The sequence below is a fragment of the Dipodomys merriami genome, unplaced genomic scaffold (genome assembly GCF_024711535.1).
Source record: "Dipodomys merriami isolate MVZ:Mamm:240054 unplaced genomic scaffold, mDipMer1.0.p SCAF_9, whole genome shotgun sequence".
Lineage (NCBI taxonomy): Eukaryota > Metazoa > Chordata > Mammalia > Rodentia > Heteromyidae > Dipodomys > Dipodomys merriami.
The window spans coordinates 13473070-13496760 of NW_027206512.1; the positions used below are offsets into that span (position 1 = coordinate 13473070).

The 23691-nt window shown below is 41.6% G+C and overlaps 1 long non-coding RNA gene across 1 annotated transcript; it reads right to left on the reverse strand.

Moving 5' to 3' along the window:
* Positions 1–11351: 11351 nt before the first annotated feature.
* On the reverse strand, positions 11352–12132 carry LOC138821048 (uncharacterized). Its single transcript, XR_011370035.1, has 3 exons — positions 12082–12132; positions 11782–11831; positions 11352–11437 (listed from the first exon to the last, which is right to left on the reverse strand). It is a non-coding gene; the product is annotated as an uncharacterized lncRNA (long non-coding RNA).
* Positions 12133–23691: the final 11559 nt, after the last annotated feature.

Sequence of the window (23691 nt, forward strand, 5' to 3'; positions counted from 1 at the left end):
TAATAAAATAAATATAAGAAGTGGAGGTATGATGCAAGTGATAGAGCTCTAGCCTTGAGTGAAAAAGCCAAGTGAGAGCATAAGGACATGAGTTCAAGTCCCAGTACCGATACATACACAAATATTAGGATTCTGTTGTGTTTTAACTATGGATTCCTACTTCACAGGATTCTCATTCTCTAAGTAAGATTGGGAGCATCTGGGAACCACCCTCCATATCTGCATCACACTGTTTTCAGTGCCTGAGAAGTCTGATTCAGGGACCAATGTGGGCAACTGATTTTGGAAGTATGTGTTAGGTGTGGGGGTTGGGCTGGCACAGATCCTGAGGAAGATGGGGAGAGTCTTGGTGGGAGGCTGAAGTCAGCTTCCATCGAATCTGTTTGCCAAGGTTGCACCTAAGTTCTTCCTTCCTTCCTTCCTTCCTTCCTTCCTTTTTTTGTCAGTCATGGGGCCTGAACTCTGGGCCTGGGCGCTGTCCCTCAGCTCTTCAGCTCAAGGCTAGTGCTCTACCACTTGAGCCACAGCACCACTTGCAAGCAAGGCAAGCACTCTACCACTGAACCATCTTCCCAGCCCCCTCCCTAAGTTATTTCTTTTAATCCATTTTTCTCTTCAACCAGGCGCTTCCCTACTGAGCTACATGCTCTTCCACTTGTAAAGGCATCATCTTTCAATCCTCTGCACTGTATTTTCTGCAGTGAGAACTTAAGGCAATAGCCACCCCCACTGTGAAGGATAGCCTAGAAAAAGCACAGCAAGTATTGTCAGCCTTAGTCCCTTGGAATTCCAGGGAGATCCCCTGCCCTAACTCCTATACAGACCACACTAGGGGTGGTCTTCTACGCTCACAGACACAGCTTGATCTAGACTGTCTTATTTAGCTTGGTCTTATTCAGCTGGATAGAAAGCTAGCTTCTTTTAAGAAGCTCTTTCTCAGATTCTGCCTCTCACCAGGTATTCACACAAACAAGCCTCCCTTGAAATAGTACACCCTCTTTCCTGAATAATAGTGGAGAGGGAAATTCGTTTTCGCTGGACTGAAAAGGGTTGCGTTTGACACAGAGACACCTCCGGGCCCAGGGCACCTGTTCTAGAAGAACAGCTAATTTCTGTCCCTGAGGAGGCCTGGGCGGTTCTGTGGAGGATCTGGTGGCTGGATTTCCTTCTTGGGTGATCCGAGGGTTGTGGTCCTTGGGTGTTCACTGGATGTTTGCCATCCAAGTTAGTTTCCTTAGGGAGACCTTTAAGCCAGGAGGTGCCACGCCCTCGGATGTCTTCATTGTCCTTTGTCTACGCCGGAAGAGACTGCAGCCATCCCCAAAGGAACCGAGGCTGCAGATTCTCCAACTTTCCCAAAGGTCCTTCTAGGTGCAGAAGCGCGATTGTAGTCTTGGCTCTTGCTTTATAGAATGTGCTTGGCATATTTCCTCCTTTGCAACCCTTCTATCTAGATAATGTGGACTGAGGACGCAGTCACTGAACGAGTTCTTAGGGAACTCGTTTATGCACACTATTAAACTCTGAGAAGCATTCCAGTGTTTTGGGGAGCGAAAGATCGGAGAATTCGGAAGTGTCAGATTCAGGGTTTCCTTCTCTGTTCCCTCCTCTTCTGTCTCTTGGCATGTTCCCTAATGAACTATTCTTAGGATCTGAGACACATCCGGGTAAAGACGTGGCTGGCAAATGTGGGCTCCCAGATCGCTGAGACGCTGGGCGTATGCTGCAGGTGTGAGGCGTGGTTCCACCTGCCCCACGGATCAGATCCGAGCACAGCACCTTTCCTCAGAACCATTCAGTGCACTCCTTTCCCCAGGACCAGAGGGCTCAAGAGTCGCCTTGGCGAGGCTCTGGCAGTCCTTAGTACCCTCTTTCCGGGCAGTGCTCTCCGGGAAGCACCGGATGGAGAAGCTTTGTGGAGAGGTAATTTGGGGTGTGCACCTTTCCTCATCTTCTTAGCTTTAGCCTGAGTTTAGGGGACCCAGCCTTCGCCTCAGATGCCACGTGCACCACCTGGAGGTAGGGAATACACGTCTCAGGTACCACTGAGGTGTCCACTGCGGCCGTCCCCCCCCCCCCCCGGCCCCGCCTCATGCTGGGCTGGAACTGTAACTCCAGCATGCCTTGGCTTGGTGGCTATTTTCCCAGTAGGCCCCTGCTGGTGTTCGAACCTACAACTTAGGTGGTTGGCCACGCATCCTAGGGAAAGGCTGAGTGCTTGGAGATCGTGGAACTACAGCATATAGACAAGGGACACCGGAGCACCAGGGGCAGTATGGGGCACGGTTGGGCCCTCTTCTCTGCTCCCTCTGTGCGGGTTTCCTGAGAGTAATTTTCAGCCTTCTCTCCTCGCTTGGTTGTATACTGAGATTGTAAAAAGCAGCTACAAAGATACTGGACTTGGTATCTATCTATCTATCTAATCTATCTATCTATCTATCTATCTATCTATCTATCTATCTATCTATCTATCTATCTATCTATCTATCTATCTATCTATCTACCTATCTATCTATCCATCCATCCATCGATCCATCCATCTAAAATGCTGTAAGGGATGTCTTCAGGGCAGTATACGTACACACGTGTCCTCATAATCACAAACTTATTTTACTTGTCCCTTGCCCATTCCACTCCCCCACCTTCCGCAGCTCCCACCAGGTATGTTCTAGAACCGTTACAGGTTGCCAGCGCTGTCCTCCAGCTGTCCGGAACATCAGTTACAAATCTCCCGCGAGGAACAAAAACATCTGTTCCGGCAGAGCCTGGGAAGCCAGGGCGGAGGGTGGCGCGCCGCGAGGACGCACCACGCCCCGGCGCGGCGCCCGGGGAGACGATCCCCGCGGCTCACAACAGATTTCCCGGGCGCAGGTAGCCCCTTGTTCGGAAGGGCACGCAGATCGCCCGAAAAGCGCCTGGCCCCAGAGAGCCTGGGGGGCGCCACGCCCTGCTCCACCCGCCCGCCACCTTTGTTGTCTCCTGCACCTATACTCTTCTAGGCTTCTGGTGGGGGATTTCCCGACTCCACGCTCCATTTTCCACGGCAGAGGTAAAGATTTGCGGGTGCACCGCGCCCGCAGTGCGTGGGTCAAGGTCGCGCGCGCGCGCGCTGCTCTCTGGCACGCTGCCGGCTTCCCTGCTTTGATAACTCGCAAGCGGGGGGCGGGGGGCGGGGGGACATTTCCACAGCGCCCCAAAGACAGAGGGAGGGGAAGCAGGGTCGCCTTCGTTAAGGATAAATTGTCTGTTGCTTATTTCTGTTCTGCGAGGTCGTAGGTATACGTGGTGAAAATAAATGAACGCAGAAAGATGCACACGCAAGCAAGCCTCTGAATGTACCCCGAAGTACCTAGGGACCGCGCTGAATCTCAGCACCCACAGACCTGGGCGGACCGCGTCCCCGGATTTCTCCGCATCCGCTGGCAGTTTCTCTTTTTCTTTAATTCGCCTCTTCTCCTGCCTCTTCCCCCCTCCCTACCCCGTGTTGTTAATACTGGCGGGGCTTGAACTCAGAATCTGTGCACTGTCCTTCTCCCCTCCCCCCCCCCCCCCCCCCCGTCAAGGCCAGCGCTCTACCACTTGAGCCACAGCTCCACTGTCGACTCTTTTGGTCATTAATTGGAGATGAGAGTCTCATATATGTTCCTGCCCAGGCTGGCTTTGAACCTCAGACCTCAGCCTCCTGAATAGCTAGTATTACAGACATGAGCCACCAACGCCCGGCTTTCCGCTGATAATTTATTTTCTATACTACTACTACTACTACTACTACTACTACTACTACTACTACTACTACTACTTATTATTATTATTATTATTATTAATTTTTTAACGGTCATGGGGCTTGACCTCAGGGCTTGGGTGCTGTCCCTGAGTTTTTCTGCTCAAAGCTAATGCTCTACTACTTGAGCCACAGCTCCACTTCAAGGCTTTTTTTTTTTTTTGGTGTTTAATTGGAGATGAGAGTCTCACAGACATTTCCTCCCGGGCTTGCTTTGAACTGCTACCCTCAGATCTCAACCTCCGGAGTAGCCAGGATCATGAGCATGAGCTGCCAACAAACTGCCTGCTTTCCGTTGGTAATTTCTAAATCGGTTTGTCCTCGCTACTGGTCAGCAGTTTGTCTCACAGTTCCGGCCTTTCTTGCCCAGTTCTAGGCGATCACAGCCAGCACTCAGTGACTTTCAATGAGAGGACGCCTGCATCAAACGATCATTATTGACTACCTTGATGTCTAATGTGGGTGAGGGTATATGGAAGGGGGCTCATTTTTCTTTTCAATTCTCGATTCCATCTACAGTTAACGTTATTGCTGGTTAATAAAAATGTAGCTTCAGATCGTAATATGGGGACCGTGCGGGTTCCAATAAATGTCACGAGAGAGACGTAGGACAGAAAAGTACCCTGCGCCTGAGCGTAGGACTGTATTGCGCGCAGGTTTGGCTACGGATGCACTAAAATAACCTGTTAACACGCACCAAAGTGCATCCCCATAATAACGTCCTCAATCATTTATTAAAAGTCGTGTCAAGCGGGCCCGTATAATTCATCTCTATGCAAATACATCAATGTCAAGCCATTAGTGTATTGCTCAGGTTTTTATTAAAGTGCATTCTTTTTAATTCAGCCCCGTAAAATACGAGCCCCATTGCTCAAGAATTATAGCAACTATTAGAGTAACATATGGGTAACATGCACTCAGAAAATAAAAACCAACAGATAAAGTGGCAGGGTCATAGCGTAGGAGCAAACACTTAACAAAATGGTAGTGGGGTAATAGATTCCCCCCCCCCCCACCTCCAGCTTTGGGCAAGAGAGTGTCACCAACACCAGCACCTGGGAAAAGGCAGTCCCAGGCTCGTTTTTCCTGTCCCAGCCCGGATCTAGCTTCCAGACTCGGCCCGCAAGCCGTTTCCATGCAACGTAAGTCACCACCGAGGAGGATTCTGATTTTCTGAGAGCAAAATAGTGAGATTTCTTTCACTTGTTACCGCCCACACCTCCACCACGTCTTTCCTCGACACACACTTCCAGCCCCAAGTCTGGCGGTAAGATCACCGGAGCTCCGCCCCACCCCAATTCTTTACTACGACCGGAGCTTCCTTCCAGGCTTGGTGGGAAGGCGGAGAAGGAGTGAAGTAGGCCCAGGAGGCCCCTGGCTTGCTAGATCTCCGTCTAATGCACAGAATCCGAGGACAGTTGTCCAATGGAATCAGTCCGTGGCTGATAAGTAAGGCTGCGGGGCTAGGGGCAAGCTTGTGCGCTCTGCCTGCCCTCCTCACTTTGAGCTCAGAGGGGCCCAAGTTTCTATGGTCAGAACACATAGCTGAAATTTTGCTAGAGAAAGCCAGATGGGTGTGGGGGTTGGGTGGTGCCCTGTAGTCTCGCAGATAATGCCGCCCACGGCTTGAGGTGAGTGGGGAAGGAGGAAGGGAAAGAAGGAGGGAAGAAGGGAAAGAGGGAGAAAGAGGGAGCTGACAAACCCACTAGAGAATGACCAGTATAAAATTCAGGTTTTTTGTTTTCAATTGCCATTAGAACAATCAATTTTTAGAGGCCTAAACATAAACCCAAATTCGAAACACAACAGAGCTTACACAGGAAAACAGAAAAGTAAGAAAACTCCTAAGAACAATCCTCCAGATTTAATGAGAGAGGCGCCCACATCCTCATCACCCCAGCATGGTAATTGAGCAGATCTATTAACTTGTTACACTAGATTTGTTTAAAGAGACTATTACACAGTCATTTAATCAATTTGTTACACTGGAGGTCCTGACTTATGAGACATTTGCCTTATGATTCCTTAATGACTGAATTAATTTGTTTTAATAAAACCAACATTGTGTACAAGTACATTTCTAGAAATGTAATTTTGGAGATAGAACAGTCCAATGCTTCATCTGATTAGGTCCTTTCTATGGTTTATCAAAGTCTGTAATTTCTGACATAGCTGCTTGTATGGAGTATTTTTCTTTTTTATAGCGCCATTAATTTAATATGGATCATTAGTTCTTTATACACATGCATGTTCTGACAAATGTACCCAATGAATAATGCAGCTAATGTGCTCAGGTCCAAATGCATCACATCATAAACAGAGACTTCTACAAAAATAACAATAATGAAATAAAACACCACCTGCAAGTCACCATGGCCATCTTCAGCATAGCATTTGGAGTTGTATTTAAGTCTTGTTTTGCAAAGCAAGACATGGATGCCAGGATTATATCAGCTTAACCAACTGGGTCCAACTGCATAGTGAACACAAATAGATTTATAGTGAATTAAGATTGTCTTGAGAGCAGGAAAATTGGTCTTGCTCTTGATGGAAACTGACGTGTGTGGAATAAAATGTAAATAAACAGAAAGGCCCAAAGAAAAAAAAGGACTTGATGTTATTGATTATGTAAAATAATTAGGACATTACAAATGATAATGCTCTGTAAATAATTGGCATTTATGGTTTTTGTAGGAAGAAATGGTTTAGGCTTTGAAACACCAATTGAAGAATGGGACATGATCTGGGACAATCAAAAATTAATAATGGAGTGATCAGAATGTTCAGCTTGTAACCAATAACTGATATAAATGACAACGGAATGAGCCTGCTGTGGAGGTAAACATTTGAACTTAGAGGAATATGAGGTGGACTGAGGCTGTAAGTGATCACTAGAGGTATAAAGTAGTGCTGCATAATGTGGGTAGCTATATACAGAAGCCAAATATTGACTAAATAGCTTAACAATTATTATAGGAAAGCAGGAGATGCTGGATATATTTTCAATAAGGAGCTGCCTTATAAATCTTTCTTAACAATATTGGACAGGCAGGCATTTGAACCTGATTTTATTTTGAATAAAGACTTCAGACTGCTCACATATTAACAGCATCCCTGAATGTTTCTGTGTCTTCCTTTTACTGTCCTATTCAGACAGAAATGAACGTGTAAGTTGATGAATGGAATGGCTAAATATAAAGATATGGCTACTTCTTCTACCTCAGAAATAATTAGGACTCTTACCAGTGACCCTCCCTCAGTTTAGAATGATGCAAATAGAAGAAATTTTGCTCTGTTAATAATCTGAAAAAACAAAACCCAACTCACCAAGATTTCAATAAAGGGCACACAAAATCAGATGGATTGCTATTTGCTGGTTTTGGTTAAAACACTGCAGTATTATTGATGGTTAGGGTTCTGTTTTGCAACTAATCTTCTAAATGTGACTCTGTTGCCATAACCAAGTTATTCACCCTAAAGTTTGTGGGTAATAAGAAATTTTTTACTAGAATTTTGATTTTTGAAGCATAAGCATTTGTAAAACAAGAAAGAGTTTTTGAAATCATACAGTCCCTCAGTTGTGACATTTTCACAAGCTACATTTATCTTTTCCATTTCACTGTAGCTCAGTGATTTCTTTGCCTGACACTGGAAGGTTTATGATGATAAATCGGTGTTGTTTAATTAGATTCATCTTTACTTCATTTTAATGTTAGTTGGAAATGTATTTCTTTAGTTTATAAAAATGAATAATTTAATCTTTTCTTAGTATAAAATAAGTGATGTGAGACCCTCAAACCAAAGTGCGAGTCTTTTTGGATTTTTAAAAAAATTTATTCTGAACTCCTTAGAAAATACCTTGGCTTCTTGCTCAGACAAATGAATTTCCTGCAATTCTTCCCATTTGTAAGCAGCTAATGCAAAATGTATTTGCTATTTATTACAAAGTAAATGAATTTGACCTTTTGCTCATTTCACCAGATGCTATTTCTGACCATCTCCAAAAAGCCCGTTTAAAGTCAACAACATTAAGTATTTGGGGTCACAAGACCAATTCAAGGTCATTTTAATACTGGCAAAAGGTTAATTAGATCACTGCATTAAAACAGGAATAGACTTTTACTCAACTTCATCTAAATAAGCACAGACAAGCTTACATTATCTTTCAAAGTTTCCTTAGAGATTCTAGCTCATTTCTCAGAATGGTAAAAGTAGCTCTTGGTGAATACAAGTTTTCAGTTTTCTATAGGAAAGTTTGTTATTTATTCTAAGCCCATTCTAGACCACATGCTATGTGGCATAGTTCAGTCTCATTTTACTCATTGCTCTACAGAGTAAGAGTTGTTATGTTCCCATTTTACAGACAAGGCTACTAAGTGAGGCTCAGAGAGGTGTCCAAGATGAACAGTGCCATGGATGGGGATGCAAACTCATGCACTCCACAAACCACACTCCTTATCCTGTAATCTTAATTGCCATCTTTTGTCTTTTAGAAAGTTTAAAACAGGTGTATAAGAATAGTGTGACAATAGTGACATTTCATACCTAAACTACAAGTGTAAGAGCCAAGTATTAAATATGATAACTTAGTGTTTAATGAAAACTGTCTCCTAAAATATATGACGGCAAATAGAACTGAATGAATAGCCTACCTGATCTCCATAACTAAATTGGAAAATTCTTTTTGGCAACTGAAAGGTGTGAACAGTTTCTCTTAGTTCCTGGATAAAGTAATGTGTTAAATAATTTCTATGGCTCTGGAATGAAATAGTTTGTGTTCTCCAAAGTACAGTTTGTGTATGTGTGAGAGACTCATTCCTAGAGAGTAGATTCCTTCCCAGAAAATAGACTAGGTTAGCAAAAGTGGGTGCTTAATAGGGTAATTCCCCGTGTGATTTTGGAATTGTTAGAACTCTTCAGGTAAGCATTCTACTTTATTGTTATTTTTCCTAACTGGACTCTGGTGGCTCATGCCTATAATCCTAGCTACTCTAGAGGCTTCCATCTGAGGATCAAGGTTCAAAGCCAGCCTGAGGAAACAAATTCAAGACAATCTTATCAACATTTGACCAGCAAAAACAAATAAAAACAAACAAACGAAACAAGGCAGAAGTGAAGCTGTGGCTTAGGCAGAGAGCAAGCTTTGAGCACAAGGCCTGTCAGAGTTCAGAATAAGATTCTAAATTGTTTTAGCTCTTTCCCCTTCATTCCTTGCTTTCTCTCACTGACTTTCCTTCTTTCTTCCTCCCTCCTGCCCTTTCTTTTTCGGTACTGGGGAATAGAACTCAGGTTCTTGCTTATGCTAGGCAACCACTCTACCAGTGAGCTATTCTTCCAGCCTCTTAAAAAACAATTCTTTCTGAATGATAAACTTAAAGTAATGCATATATCCATCACTCATATTCAACATAGGACTTAATTCTCTTTAATAAAATGTTAGCCTAAAATATCCTGTGAGGGTACATATAAAATATATAGTCTCTCAACTACTACAAAGAGTAAAGATTTCAACTCCAAACATCTTGGCCACAAGGCAGTAAATTCTAAGTTCTGTCTGTTGACATTCAATTTAAAATGGTCTTTTTAGCTCTGAGTCACTTAGTAGACAGGTGCTTCAGCTGTGAGATATGAATAGAAAGTAGAACTTGCTGCCAAGAGCAGCCATCCTTCCTAAGTTTACTTCTGGTTCCACTTTGGGACTTTGGGGTCCAGGCTTGTTCTTTTGCTTTTCCTCCAGGGTTCTCATCAGGCCACATCCCACCTCCTAATATTAGACTATAGTGAGGCTCCAGATGAAGTGAAAATGGCACTTCTTTCACAATATGTCTTAGGGCACAACTCAGTTGAGTAAGAGAATATGCTTTGTGTCTGGCTCTCAGTCATTATTTGCTAATGGTTGTTTATCGTTAATGGCAGTGCTGTAATAATAACAGTGGTAACAATGAGCCTAAGCAACTTCAACTCCTAGAAGTGACTGGTGAATTCTGAAGTGTCTTGCTTTGAGTACAGTAGAATAGTTGACATTTTATTTTTGGTACTCCACAGAAGCAAGAGTCAGTTTGAAGATTCGTCCCCCCCCCCACTCCTTTTATAGGGTGGCAATAAACACAGCTGTATCTCATTAAATTTAACGAGCCTTCATAAAATAACCATTACATTCTGAAGGTAATGAAAGAATAGCTTTGATGGTTAGTAAATAAACTACAAGGTCAGTATCATCACATTCTAGGGCTGTATGGGAATCAGGTACAGAGGCTTCTTTTTTTTTTTTTTTTTTCCCAAGCCAAGGTGTCCCTGGCTTTTTTGTAAGAAAGCCTATGGGACAACAATCTTCATTTTGGTCAGGTTGTTATTAACTGTGCTTTCCTGGTAAGATGTGATTAAATTGATTGGCTTAAAATCCTCCTAAAGGATTTTACGTATATTATGTCACTGGTATTGCATTTGGATACTATTGTGGTAGGTTAGACTAAATAATTTATCTTATAAACATAGAGGTAGAGCAGATTGAATAGAGTATGCAAATTTATGTAAATAACCCTACAAATTTAGACTCTTCTGATCCAAGAGCACTGGTACTTTATAAACTGGGTAGTAGCATTGTAAATCAGAGTTATTAACCTGTGGTCCACCCCTCTTCCCCAGTAGAGTTCTGAATTTATGTGCACAAATGCACGCATGTATATTTTCCTAGAGAAAGAATCCACAGCTTTCATGAGATTCTCCAAGGAATTCACTACAAGGAGAGTCTAGGAACCACAGCATGTTGTGGTTAAATAGTTTGGCTAAATGACATAGGATTTGTATTCTGCTTTTCAGAAAGTGTTACTTCATCAGAATGAAAATTTACTACTTATTTTATAATCTAACTGGCACTAAAAATTCTAAATATTTTAATTTTCTTTGTAGGTACAAACTTAAAAATATTTTCTTGTCTGTACTTAAATTTTGCTACCTTGTTTTACTTCTACACATCAATCTTTTGCTGTCAATTTTTGTGATTTTTAACTTTCATTCTTTTTCTTTTTTTTCTTTTTCTTTGAGCAGGATCTCACTGTACACCTCAAACTAACCTTGAACTTCCTATCCGTATGTCTCCCTGTCCCTAGTGTTGGTTATAGGTGTGTGCCACAGTACCTGTCTTTGTTTCTTAAAGTCACTTTGATACTAAGACACTGAAAATTTTGGTCAAATAAAGTAGGTCTGAAAAGAGATTAATGTGATATAGATAATTGTTTTAGCTTCTGTTCTTCCCTCCCTCCCTCCCTCCCTCCCTTCCTTTCTTCCTTCCTTCCTTCCTTCCTTCCTTCCTTCCTTCCTTCCTTCCTTCCTTCCTCCCTCCCTCCCTTCCTTCCTTCCTTCCTTCCTTCCTTCCTTCCTTCCTTCCTTCCTTCCTTCCTTCCTTCCTTCCTCCTTCTTTCCTTCCTTCCTTCTTCCCTGCCTCTTGTCTTTTCTTTGTTTTTGAGAGATGATATTACTATATGGCCCAAGCTGACTTTGAATTTACTATCTTTCTGCTTCAGCCTCAGGGCTAAAAAGTCACCAACTCAGCCCACCTTAATGTCGTTTATTCAGATGATAGGCCTCCTAGTTCAATGTTACAGCAATTCAAACATTTCAGATTGACAAATACAGTGCTCTCATCCTTAGATTACCCTGTGAGAAAAGTAGAAAAGGCAAAGATAGTTGTAGAGCTACACAAAATGTGTTCTAAAGAAATGTGGTGGCTCTCACTTGTAATCCCAACTACTCAGGAGGCTGAGGATCCTGATTCACATTTAAGCTGGGCAGGAAAAAAAAGGCTGGGAGTAGAGCTGTAGCTCAAGTGATAGAGCACCAACTTTGAGCAAAAAAGTGCAAGGACAGTGTCCATACTGTGAACTCAAATCCCTCCAGGACTAGCACACACACAAAAATAAAAAGCAAAAGGAAAAGAAATGTAGAACTGTGTTTTTGGTTCCAGAGACTGGGTCTTCAGAGGCAAAGCAAAGGATACTCACAGAATTTCAGAGCAGAAAGGGGCCTTTGATGGTGTTATACCAAACATTACCTAAAACAAAAAGAAAATATATTGAACTAGAACTCATCTCCTAACATCTCTCCTGAATCGTTGAGTGTGTACTTGAGAGCCTGAGATCAAGTGAGTATAAACTCACAATGCTGAAAGGTAGTTTCCTTTCCTATCTATCTATCTATCTATCTATCTATCATCTATCTATCTATCTATCTATCTATCTATCTATCTATCTATCTATCTATCTATCTATCTATCTAGCATTTATTTGTAAATGTATACACACATGTCCAAAGACCCGGCCTCTGGAACCATAAACGCAGCTCCACGTTTCTTTGGATCTTTCCCTCTGTTGTGATTTTGTCACAGAGGTAACCTAGGGATCTAAGAATGCTAGTGCTTCTGCTGCTTTTGCCCATCTGAATGCTTAAATTGTTATAACATTGCTCCTGGGGGCCTATAACCTAAACAAAAGACATTAGAAGGTGGGCTGGCTTGTTGGTTTTAACACATATCTATATAATGAATTACTTTCTCAAATCCTAACAAACTGAGGTTTGCATTAGTGCCTTGAGTTTGCCTGACTCACCACTTTAGTTGCATCTCCAGCCCTGCTTTTTTTAAAAAAAAATTTACTTTATTGTCATTATAGAGGTGGTGTACAGAGGGGTTACTTTTACATGAGTCAGATAATAAGTACATTTCCTTTCGTACCATGTCATTTGTTCCCTCACTCTCTCCCATTCCCTCCCTCCCATGTCCACCCTCGAGTTATATAGCTCACTTACATCAATGTCCAGTGCACTCCACTGCTGCACTTTTTCATTTTATCCTTGAGTTCTGTGCCCCCCCACTCTCCTGCAGATATACACATGAATACATTGTTTATAAGGTAAAGAATCATCAGAATCATAAGGTAAAGAATCATCAGAAAAGGCAAAAAATACAAAAAGTCTTTTGTTTATGTATCTTAGGGTTTGTTTCAGTATTATATTATAAATATGAAGAGGCACTTAGGCATTGTACCTTTGTGATTCTCTTCTACAACCATCCTGTTTTGGTCTCCTGTATGTGAATATCTAGAATCTGTTGTAGTTTGTCATCCCCAGTGAGTTTTAGATCTAACTTCCACATACGCTGTTTGTCTCTCTGACCTTAGCTTATCTTATTTACCATGATTTGTTCTAGTTCCATTTCCCTGCAAAAGATATCCTTTTATTCTTTCTAATGGCTGTGTGAAATTTCATTGTGTATAGGTACCACAGTTTTTGGATCCATTCACCTATTGTGGGGCATCTGGTCTGTTTCCATATCTTGGCTATGGTGAATAGTGCAGCAAAGAACATGGATGTGCAGGTGTCCTTATCATATCCTGGCTCATGGTGCTCAGGATAGATGCCTAGAAGTGGTGTGGCTAGGTTGTAGGGGAGGTCAATGGTTAGTTTTTTTTTTTTTGGTCGGTGGTGGGGCTTGAACTCTGGGCCTGGGCGCTGTTCCTCAGCTCTTCAGTTCAAGGCGAGCGCTCTACCACTTGAGCTACAGCTACACTTCCGGTTTTCTGGTGGTTTATTGGAGATAGGAGTCTCACGGTCTCTCCTGCCCGGGCTGGCTTTGAACCGCGATCCTCAGATCTCAGCCTCTTGAGTAGCTAGGATTACAGGTGTGAGCCACCAGGCATGAGCCACCAGCGCCCGGCTTGGTTAGATTTTTTTGAGGAACCTCCAGACTGCTTTCCAGAGTGGTTGTATTAGGTTACATTTCTACCAGTAGTGCATTAGGGCTCCTTCCCTCCTTCCCCCAACCCCTCATCTTCCACCAGCATTTGTTTTTTTTTTTTTTTTTCTGGTCATGTGGCCTGAACTCAGGGCCTGGGTGCTGTCCCTCAGCTCTTCAGCTCCAGGCTAGCACTCTACCACTTGAGCCACAGCGCCACTTCTGGCTTTTTCTGCTTATATGGTGCTGAGGAATCGAACCCAGGGCCTCATGCATGCAAGGCAAGCACTCTACCACTGAGCTACCTTCCCAGCCCCTCACCAGCATTTGTTGTTGCTCGAATTCAAAATGTTGGCCAATCTAACTGGGGTGAGATGGAATGTCAGAGTTGTTTGCATTTCCCTTATCAGCCCTGCAATTTTGCTTGTTATTTTAAAGAGGAAGTCTTCTGGCTATTCTTCCTGCACTGGGTTTGCACTGGGATCCTCATATCTCAGCTTCCTGAGTAGCTAGGATGATAGGCATGGGCCTTTGGGGCCTGGTTAACAAACTTCTTTATAAACGAAGTCTTCTTCATGTGACACTATTTAACTATTCTCAGAAGCAATTCTGGGTCAAGTATTCAAAGTTTCACTAGAGTGGGTCAAAATATTTTGTGTTTTGTTGACAATGATAAATTGATTGGACACATGAGAAGAATAGAAGGTGCATATTATATGGGTTAATAATTTCATGTTGAATATCCTAAATGAATCCTAGCTTCCTACTAATAAGTAGATAGTATTACATGGGCTAGTATACAGGAAACTATTTACTGGCTGCATTTTTCCTAACAAGCATCAGGTTATTATTAATCTGAAGAAACATTTCTTCTTTCTTGGTTGAATGACTTAAAAGAAGCCCCAGTATCTTTTCTTACAATGTGCCAATGACACAGACTAAGGGAGACAGCAGCATCCTCTGTCTACAGAAGCAGCAGCATCCTCATCCCTGAGGAATTGATACCCCACTGGGTTACTGTTTGTAATGAGCTCTTCTGCTTGGGAACTGGAGGCAGAGCATGGGATCCCCTATTGCAGAAGGTGGGGACCAGATAAACCATCCAACTCTGCACTGTTGGGTCTTATTTAGAGACAAAGTTAGGTTTCCTCCATATGGCTTAGGCCTGCTTCATGAAGCCATTGAAGACTTCTTGGTCTTCAATCTTTCGGTCTCTATATAGCTCCTTACTTATTTTTTCATATATATATATTTATTGTAAAGATACTGTATAGAGGGGTTAAGTTACATGAGTAAGGTAATGAATACATTTCCTATTGAGCATTGTTACCACCTCCTTTTTTCCCCCCTACTATTCCTTCCCTTCCCACCTCCTAACTCCTCCCTCCCCCCACCCCAAAGCTGTAAAGTTTGTTTTCAACATAGTGTCTTGTACATCTCATTGTTACAATGGGTCAACCTGTATCCTTACTTCAGCTTTTTGCTATTCTCCTTCCCCTCCTCAAATTAGAAAAATATATATACAAGATGCAGGGCTGGGAAGGTGGCTCAGTGGTAGAGCACTTGCCTTGCATGCATGAGGCCCTGGGTTTGATTCCCCAGCACCACATAAAAAAAAAAAAAAAAAAGATGCAGGGTACCGGCATCAAATACAGTGACAACAGGGGTAATACCATGTGGAGAAGAGCATACAAGAGAAACAAAAAAAAATCACATAGTACATTATAAGTACACATTGTTGGTGGGAATGTAAACTTGTTCAACCACTTTGGAAAGCAGTATGGAGGTTCCTCAAAAGACTTCACATAGAACTCCCCTATGACCCAGCAATCCCACTTTTGGGCATTTACCCAAATGTTTACAAACAAGACCACACTAAAGCTACCAGCACAACTATGTTTATTGCAGCATTATTTACCATAGCTAAGATATGGAACCAACCCAGATGCCCCTCAGTAGATGAATGGATCAAGAAAATGTGGTATATATACACAATGGAATTCTATGCCTCCATCAGAAAGAATGACATTGCCCCATTTGTTAGGAAATGGAAAAACTTGGAAAAAATTATATTAAGTGAAGTAAGCCAGGCCCAAAGAAACATAGGTCCCATGGTTTCCCTTATTTGCAATATCTAGTATATGTATGAGTCAAGTGGAAAAGGTCAGATAATGTGATGTCAGGAAAATGAACCCTTAGATGTGTATTTTAATGTTTTTTTCTTTCATGCATGTGTTTCTAACGCATTTATAAAATTATCTCTTTGTTGCTTTGTATGTCCCTCCCCCACAGTATAACCCCTGCTTTCACTATATTTGATGTCAGTATAACTTGTGGAGGAGATGGGGAAAAACCAGTTGTTTAAGGATACAGGTGGACCTGTTGCAACAATGAGAAGTACAAGTTGTCATGTCCAAAACGAGCTTTACAACGTTGGTGCGGGCGGGGGGGGGGGTGGGGTGGGGGGTGGGGAAGGAGAAGGATTGGGATTGGGGGGGAGGGGGGAGGCTGGGAAGGGATGTGAAGGGTAAACAAAGGAGGAGGCTGCAATGCTTGGTAAGAAATGTATGCATTATCCTGCCCATGTAATTGTAACTCCTCTGTACAGTATGTTCACAAATAAAATAAAATAAAATTAAAAAAAAACCAGCAACAAAGATAAAACCCCTTGTGTCCTTATCTTGGGGTTCACTTCACTTAGCATCATCTTATCTGGTCATATGTACATAGCTTTTGACCTTTTCTGCTTGTCCTAGACATAGTTATTGCAAATAAGGGAAACCATGGTACCTATGTTTCTTTGGGCCTGGCTTACTTCACAATATATATTTTTTGTCTTTCCATTTCCTAACAAATGGGGCAGTGTCATTCTTTCTGATGGAGGAATAGAATTCCATTATATCTATCTTATCTTATCTCTATCTATCTATCTATCTATCTATCTATCTATCTATCTATCTATCTATCTATCTATCTATCTATCTCACATATTCTTTATCCATTCATCTATGGAGGGGCATCTGGGTTGGTTCCATATCTTAGCTATGGTGAATAATGCTGCAATAAACATAGTTGTGCTGGTAGCTTTAGTATGGCTTTGTTTGTGATTGTTTGGGTAGATGCTCAAAAGTGGGATTGCTAGCTCCCTACTTATTGACGAGACTATTCCCATAAAACAAGGCATGTGTAGACTTTTCTTCTTTTGTTTAGTTCTTTGAGATAGGGTTTTGCTCTGTAAATCAGTCTTGCCTGGAACTTGCTTGTGGAGCCTGATTTGGCCTTGAATTAGGCAATTTCCTGCTTCAGCCTCCTAAGTACTGTATTACAAGTATGAGCCACCACACTCTGTTCATATACTTTTCAATTGGCTTTCATCCATGGGGCTGTCCCAGAATGCTGAGAAATAATTTGACTGTTAACATTAAAACTTGGATGCTAAAGGTAAAAAAGATTTTTCTGAGTCCTCCTCTCTTCAGACCTCTAAAAATATATCTTAATGATAAAAGAGTGTTAAATGTTTCTAAAGAATATTTTTGCCATTCCATTAAAAAAATGGCTTATGCCTGTAATCCTAGTTAGTCATGAGGCTGAGATCTGAGGATTGTAGTTTGAAGCTGGCTCAGGTAGAATAGTACCCATGAGACTCTTATTTCCAATGAACCACTCAAAAACCAGAAGTAGTGCTGTGGTTTAAGTGGTAGGGGTCTAGCCTTGAGCATAAAGAGGCTCAGGGACAATATCTAAGCCCTGAGTTCAAGCCCCACAACTGACAGAAAAAAAGATTCACTTAGTATTTCCATTTCTATTGTTTATCTGTTTTTCTCTCTTGGAAAGTAGCTATAGAGGTGTGAGCTCATTCACAAAATTAGACTCACCATAACCTAAGTCACCAGAAACAGAAAATGATGGAAGATCTTAATACTGAACTATTGCATGTGTATGTGCTTCAAAGTATTACTTACATATAAAATAATTAACATTATTTTATTGTAGCACAGTTGTAATTTTTTTTGCATTATAAATATCACGGATCCAATTTTTTTCTACTACCACAGCAGTTTCTGAAGACATGTAAACCCATAGTGTTATTACTCTCTAATCTAGTTGAGGTGATGAAATAGAGCCAAAACTCTCATTGCAATTTCATTAGCATATTCATGAGTCGTACTTTTGCAGTGTTGCAGAAACAACACAAATTGGTTTGTGGATTGTGAACTCCCCCTTCTTCTCCTCTCCAGAAGCATGGACTGGGTATTAGCAAATCAGGTTGGCCCACAAACTTCTGAGCACTAAATTGCACAAGTTTTTTTGTTTTTTTCTCTGCCTCTGATTTCTGAATTTTATGATTCTTTCTTTAATCGAATGCCATATGAGTAGACATAACTAATATAAGCATAAGAATGAGCGCTTGAATGAAAAAATGTAAGTTCTGGAAATGTCAAACTGTCTTGTCATAAGACAACAATTGTTTGTTGCCTTTTTTTTGTAGTTGTTCCTCTTTTTTCTCCTTCCCTCCCTCCTCTTTTGCCTCCCTCTCTCCTTCCTTCCTTCTTTTTCTTTCTTTTCTTTTTCTTCACACCTCTCCTTTCCTCTTTCTTCCTCCTTTCCTCCCCTCCACTCTCTTCCCCTCCATCTTTGGTACTGGAATTTGAGCTAGGACTTGTGACTCTAACATTTGAGCCACATCTCCATACCTTGCTTTTGCTTGTTTTGGAGATAGAGTCTAGTCAATTTTTCTGATAGGACTGACCTTGGACCTCATTCTTCTGGAACGGTTTGCACATCATATTCCTTTCCTCACTGGCACGTAGCTAGACCACATTTTCCAGCTTCTCTCTCATTTGGTTGTGACCTGTACTGAGTTTAACCTGAGAGAATGAATGTACATGGAAGCCAGGGACATTATTCTATACCTGCCCCAGAAATATATACTGGGATGTAACGCTCTCCCTCTTGCTCCACCTACTGGCTGCTTATTGACCTTTGGGGTGACTGACAAGCAGCAGTGGTCTGTCCCTGCATGGCTGGCTGGCTGGCTCGCTGGCTGTGTGATTTCTGGTTGTCTACTTCTTTATGAAGGAGAAATAAACATCCTCTGTGATAATCCTGTGAAAGTTCAGGTTTCATGTGTCAAAGTAGTTGCATTGTCTAACTGATTCAATAACATCCTTATTCTCCAGATTTTATGGTGTTTAAGAAACATGATAGCTATTTGTTAACGTTTGACTTGACATGAGAAATAGAATGTTGAACTTTAAAATGTGATTTTTTTTTTTTTGCCAGACCTGGGGCTTGAACTCTGGGCCTGGGTTCTGATCCATGAGCTTCTTTTGCTGAAGGCTAGTGCTCTAGCACTTGAGCCTGAGCCACAGATTCACTTCTGGCTTTTTCTGAGTAGGTTTTTATCAAAGATAAGAGTCCCATGGACTTTCCTGCCTGAGCTGGCTTAGAACTGTGATCCTCAGATCTCAGCTTCCTGAGTAATTAGTATTATTTTACTATGGTTCTATTTTTATCTTTATTGCACCCATTTTTACAAGTTACTTGCCACAAAGGAATATTATAGAATTAAACAAACATATTTCTTCATCCTCATGTAGTAACTTATTTATCCAGGGACAAGCTTGTGAACATGTGCAACCTTGTAATCCTAGTAAGGTCTCCTTTTATTTAACCAGAAAGCCAGAGAAGACAACTTTGCTAGCACCCAACTTATTTCAGAAGTTAAACACTGTGAATATGAATAATTTTTGTAGCTGATGTAGCACTTTTGGCTTTTTCAAATAGCTCAGACATAATGTACACTTGAATGGATGCTTGCTTAGTTGTTTTGAAAGAAAGATTTAGACTTTTCTGACGAATAAGCTTGCATGCTAAATGAAAAAAAATCTGTATCACCGTTTTAAAAAGTCACACTGTTACACACATTGAAAAATTCATCTTACTTTTAACCTGGGTGGGCAGTTAAGGAAAGTTACTCAAGGTGACCGATTATGTTTTTCTCTAGTACTACGTTTGATTTATGGGTTATATATTTCTACGGTACTTTCAAAAATATGAAGTCATTTGACTTCTGGGAGGAGACTCTAAGAAAAAATTCTTATTCATGAATTGATTAACAAAAATTATTATTGAAATCTGGCAGCTCATGGCTGTAATCCTAACTACTCAGAAGGCAGAGGTCTGGGGATTGTGGTTTGAAGCTAGGATAAGAAAACCCATGAGATTATTATCTCTCATTATTAACTAACCAAAAAAAAAAAAAAAGGCTGGAAGTGTGTGGCTCAAGTGGTAGAGTGTCATCCTTGAGAAAAAAACTCAAGGACAGCACCCTGGCCCTGGGTTCAAGCCCCAGGGACAAAACAAATATTATTGAAAATTTATTACTGCAGGGGTTGGTACTAATGTACAAAAGAGAGGTAAAATGGATCCTTTTCTAGTTTATTTGAGAGGCTTAATGTGCATAAATTAGAATGAAGCTTAAATGTTATAGGGTTTATTTGATACCCTTCATTCCAGTGAAGACCCCACTGTATTTAGAGTTCTGAGCTGGTTTTAACATTCAAGTATGAGGCAGCCCATGCTTCTCTACATTTGAATTATAAATGTGTTTCATTTAATTTTTCCACAGAAAGATTGACGTAGACATACATTGTTCACATAATATAATGCAATGTAACTGATTTAATTAGAGCCCGTTTTCTTGGCTTGTAAACCTCTTTACACTGGAGGGATTGCTTTTTCCATGAGAGAAAACTATCAGTAGATAACACAATTTAAGAGACAGCAGCAGAATGCATGCCTTTAGCTCTCTTTCAGGCTTCAATCCATTGCTCAATTTAAGTATGGAAATACTTCTTGTCAAAGACTCCTTGACACATGAATTTTACAACAAAATATCAGCACACCCATGGCTTGGATTTCTAGCTCATTTATTGTTCACTACACAGCTAATCCAATCGACTGCTGAAATCTGGTTTGTGCAGTGATGCTGGCCCTGGTACAGTGTTTTTCTTTAAGAGGGATAGTTGGCTAAAATCTTTATTTTCCTCCCTTGGGAAGAGCAAATGTAGATGGGACCTATCTTACATGATAAAAATAATGGTGCTGAGTCCATAGTGTGGAAGGATTAGGTTTGCAGAGCTGAGAAATTTTCATTGCTTTTGGGATCAGCAAAAGGCATTCCAGACCTTTAGGGAAGAACCTGGCATTAGAAATCAGTGAAATTAGTAAGGAAATGTCTGTAAAGTTTCTGGGAAATAGACCTTTAAGAGGGAGGAATTATTTTACTTGACTCTGTTGCATTGTTCCCAGCTAAATTAAAATGGAGGCAAAACGGGCTGCTAGTAGCTCACATCTGTTCTCTCAGCTAATCAGAAAGCTGAGACCTGAAGAACTGAGGTTTGAAGGCACCCCCAAAACTTGTAAGACTCTCTTCTCAGTTAGCCAGCAAAATGCTGGATTAGAAGTATGGTCAAATGGTAGGGTGCCAACTGTGAGCAAGAAAGCCAAGTCGGTGGCTCATACCTGTAATTCTAGCTACTCAGGAGGCTGAGATCTGAGCATCGCTGTTCAAAGCCAGCCCAGGCAGGAAAGTCCGTGAGACTCTTATCTCCAGTAAACCACTAGAAAACTGTAAGTGGCACCATGGCTCACGTGGTCAAGCGCTAGCCTTGAGCTGAAGGGCTGAGGGACAGTGCCCAGGCCCAGAGTTCAAGCCCCATGACCGACCAAAAAAAAAAAAAAATAAAGCCAAGTGAGAGTTAAGTTCAAGCCATTACTGCACCAATTCAAGCATCTCCCACCACCAACAAACAAAACAAAACAAAAACATGGAGGAGAAAAGGACACATAGTAGTTTATGCCTGTAATCCTAGCTACTCAGAGTTGGAGATAGGAGGGTTAAGGTTCAAGACCAGCTTGGGCAAAACATTTGGAAGACCCTATCTCAACCAATAAACCAGGAGTGTTGGTTGTCTCTGTGGTCCCAGTTTCACAAAAGGTTGTATGCAGGAAAACTGCAGTTTAAGATTAGTTCTTGGAAAGAATAATTCCCTGCCTAAAAAATACCTAAAAAGAAAAAAAGGAAGGAACTAGGGGTATGGCTCATGTGCTAGAGCACCTGCTTAACAACTATGAATCCCTGAGTTCAAACTCTAGTACTGACAAAAAAAAAAAAAAAAGGAAAAGGAAAAAGATATGTTTACAATCTGTGTTAAAATGATGAAAAATGCAAAGTAAAAGATCAGTTTCTTCTTTTTCTTTATATAATTTAAAGATTTTAAGGATTAATGTATACTTAGTACATGAAATACTTTCATTCCTTAGGGATAATCGTTATACACTGGTTAACATACAGCCTATTAGACTCTCTTCCTTCATATTTAGACACAAATTATGAGTAAATTGTCGTTTTGGACACACATTCTATTGTCAGCTTAAAAAATAAACAGCAATACTATGGCAGTCTTTCTTTGTTGATGCACTATAGTGTATTGTGTGGGCAGAATTTACTTTGCTCAAGCTTTTTCCATGCTGAGGTTAAGATTCAAATCCTAGATTCCTGACTCCAAAGCCTGTGCGCTTCATCACTAAGCTAGCTGCTTCCCTGGTTACCTTCCAGGAAGATGCCAGGAGTACATACAGCCACTTCTGCATGCTCCCTTAGTATTTACAGGAACTTTCATTTCATACTTCATATTAAGTTGCAGGTTTTTCTAATTTTGTTCTCCTATGTAAGGCTTTTTGGGGGGGAGGGGGAAGTAATAAAATGAGAAATAGAAAACCAAAAATTATAGTTTATATTTTTAAGTTTTCATCGAAAATACAGTGACACAAGCGACCTGATTGTAGGTATAAGTATAGTTTACTCAATAAAATTTAATCTGTTAATACGAGCAAATAGGTCAGTAGTGGGATGCTGGTGACTCATGCCTATAATCCGAGCTACTCAGGAGACTGAGATCTGAGGATCATGGTTTGAAGCTAGCCTCGGCAGGAAAGTCCCTGAGACTTTTTTTTTTAATTTAATCTTATTTTATTTGTGAACATACTGTACAGAGGAGTTACAATTACATGGGCAGGATAATGTGTACATTTCTTACCAAGCATTGCAGCCTCTTCCTTTGGTTTACCCTTCACATCCCTTCCCAGCCTCCCCCCTCCCCCCCAATCCCAATCCTTCTCCTTCCCACCCGCCCCCCCCCCCCCCCCCCCCCCCCCGCACCGACGTTGTAAAGCTCGTTTTGGACATGACAACTTGTACTTCTCATTAATCATGAAAGAACCAGAAGTAGAGCTGTGGCTCAAATGGTAAAGTGTTAGCCTTGCACACAAAAGCTCATCATCCTCGGTCCTGATTTCTTTTTTTTTCTTTTTTTTTTTGATGGTCATGGGGCTTGAACTCTGGGCCTGGGCGCTATCCCTCAGCTCTCAGCTCAAGGCAAGTGCTCTACTACTTGAGGCACAGCACCACTTCTGGTTTTCTGCGTGGTTTATTAGAGATAAGAGTCTCACAGACTTTCCTGCCTGTGCTGGCTTTGAACCATGATCCTCAGATCTCAGCCTCCTGAGTAGCTAGGATTACAGAAGTGAGCCACTGACACCTGGTTCAGGCCCTGATTTCAAGTCCCAGGGCCTGCACAAAAAGAACAAAAAAACAAGAAGAAAGAAAAAAGTGTTCAGAAGATTAGACAATACAACTTCATTCTCTGAGCAGCTTACTGTTTTTGTTTTTGTGTTTTCTTTGTGAGCCTTAAACTCAGGGCCTGGCCACTGTCCCTGAGCTCTTCAACTCAAGGCTAGTGCTCAACTACTTTGAGCCACAGCTCTACTTTCCGGTTTCTGGTGGTGAATGGGTGAGGCGAGTCTCACAGACTTTCCTGCCTTGGCTGGCTTTGAACTCCGATCCTCAGATCTCAGCCTCCTGAATAGCTAGGATTTCAGGTGTGAGCCACCAGTGCCTAGCTGATTGCTGGTTTAAAAGGATTGGGGATTGACCTCAGGGCCTTGGGTCCAGGCTATGTGCTCACCACCTACTTAAGCTAAGACCCCAGTCCCAGGTTCTTATTTTGAATGGCTATCCATGCCTGGACATGTCTTTCAGATGGATTCTAAATCTTGAAGAGAAGGCTCATGTTTTAAATATTTCTGTGCAATGCTATTCTGGACACAACTGGGTACA